General features: G+C 43.3%; 2 non-coding genes across 2 annotated transcripts; one reads left to right on the top strand and one right to left on the bottom strand.

Annotated features, from left to right (window-relative positions):
- The first annotated feature begins 428 nt into the window (after positions 1-428).
- Positions 429-510, top strand: trnas-uga (transfer RNA serine (anticodon UGA)). The gene has a single exon. It is a non-coding gene; the product is annotated as a tRNA-Ser (tRNA).
- A 1,557-nt stretch (positions 511-2,067) lies between these two features.
- Positions 2,068-2,140, bottom strand: trnar-ucg (transfer RNA arginine (anticodon UCG)). The gene has a single exon. It is a non-coding gene; the product is annotated as a tRNA-Arg (tRNA).

Below are 2,140 nucleotides of genomic sequence, written 5' to 3'. Positions count from 1 at the left end.
TAGGACGGAGTCAAATACTGCCTCGACACGTAACAGCGTTATATTAAACCGCAGGACTTTAGGGCTGTTTTGTTTGAATGTTCAAGGCATTGGTAAGAGCGTAGGTCAAGGGCCATTGGTGCATCTCCTGTAACTGGAGTAAAAATGCTATTCAAAGTGCAGTGACTAAAATCGTCGTCCACATGTCTCCGTTGTTGATTGCTTTCTGTCTAAGAACGTTCTGTTTTCATGTCCGAACGGGGAGACTTTATCATTCCAACTTGAAGCCATCCTTAAGTCCTCTGAGGTGTGTGTGTGTGTGCTTGCACGTATGGCGTAAAAGGTTTCTTAAACGGAGAGCGAACTTGAAAAAAGTTGCCTCCGCCGCCGCCGCCGCCTCGCACTCCCTGTTCGATTGTAGCAAGAAGGCAGCGGCCGTGGCGCTCGCTGTAGTCGTGGCCGAGTGGTTAAGGTGACGGACTTGAAATCCGTTGGGGTCTCCCCGCGCAGGTTCAAATCCTGCCGACTACGGCGTCCTTTGCATTTGGTTGCGTGCGTGCGTGTAAAAGGACCAGCGCCGTTTCGTTTTCGCTGGGACCTTTAACACTCTAAATCGTCTGGACCCGCAGCCTGTGAAATCGATTCTTCAGCACCCACGAAGGACGCTTTGCAGCTGGACACAGATACCGATGCTTTTCTGCAACGAGCTTTCCAGCTGAATTTTCTCGGCAGCTCCCTACTGAACCTGTTCTCCATTGCAACATAGCGGAGGCTCGTCACATCTATAGCAAGGCTGTGTAGGACCGCATACGCCACAGTGACTTGTACACAGACCACATGAAAGGCAAGCAAAATACAATTTTAAAATTCCAAAGACTCACAAGGTCAGAGGAACAGCGATGATCTGAACTGATCTGTTACAGAAGTCTAGGTTGACCTTTTAGAGCTGTAATTGCATTTTTGTTTAATAGAAGATCAAATCTACTCGCATGTACCAGCACCTTACAGTTTATTGATGTTAATTCTGTTTAAGTAATAAGATTGCTAACGATGTTGGACTTTAGCCGGTGTTTTTTAGAACAAATTGCTTACACTTCTGTAAGGAATACGCAGTACGTGCCTTTGTCAGTCATTGCTCACCATACCTGTAACTTTCTTATCTAACTCACTTCCTCAAATGGTGAAGGTCCACAAACATAAATGAAAAAAAATCCCTTGTTGTAGATGAGGTGCACAAAAAAGCAGCCCCTGATAGTGTATAACACATTTATACTATTGCAGAGACACATGTAACATATATATATATACTGTTTATATATATGAAACAGAAATAGAAACAGAAACAGGAATCGCTTACACACCTGGAGAATCTCTGTAGGAATATCTAGCATTTATCAATGGAAATAAAAGCTGCTTTAATACAGTGCATGTTCAAACTCAAACCCTCAGCTGCTGTTCTTGTTTGTTTTGGGACAAATTGCAACTGAGCATCGCATGAGCCGTTACGTACCCTTATCTGTTAGGGAATTTCAAGGGAGGAGTTAGGTCAGAATGGGTAGGCTGCAAAACAACAAGTAAAGATTTATTCCAAGATGAAACGTTGTGGCGGTTTTCTTATCTTTTCAGCATGGACTAAACTTTTACGTGTTCCTTATATGCTATATATGTATATATTAGCACCAATGTCGTTCTTAAAAACTAACATGAAATTGTCAGGGACATTCAGCTATATACAAAGACGAGACAGACAAACTAATAATTCTATATTAACGTGGCCTACATATTGACGCAATGATCGAACTAACTGACATGTTCTGATTCAGATTCCCTGCAGTTTATGCCAATTAGAACAATAGCAATGCTGAGTCCTCCCCACCCTACCGAGCACAAATTCAGCTGCTCTCCAGTTCTGTTCTGCATGTTTTTTCATTGCAATTGAGCTCGGAGCTGGAGATGATCTCCATACAGTTCTGTGTTAACTAGCCCGCACTTGCGTGCTAATTTACGGGTTGTGGCAAATGCTTTTCTATAGTTCATATACATGACAGCAACCTGTTACCGAGGAACCTGAGAGGTTTAAAAGCCACACGAGCCAAGCAGGATTCGAACCTACAATCTTCTGATCCGAAGTCAGATGCATTATCCATTACGCCACTGGCCC

This window comes from Lepisosteus oculatus, unplaced genomic scaffold, assembly GCF_040954835.1.
Source record: "Lepisosteus oculatus isolate fLepOcu1 unplaced genomic scaffold, fLepOcu1.hap2 HAP2_SCAFFOLD_188, whole genome shotgun sequence".
Classification (NCBI taxonomy): domain Eukaryota; kingdom Metazoa; phylum Chordata; class Actinopteri; order Semionotiformes; family Lepisosteidae; genus Lepisosteus; species Lepisosteus oculatus.
The sequence above is the reverse complement of the archived record's forward strand: the minus strand, read 5'-3'. Positions and strand labels throughout refer to the sequence as shown.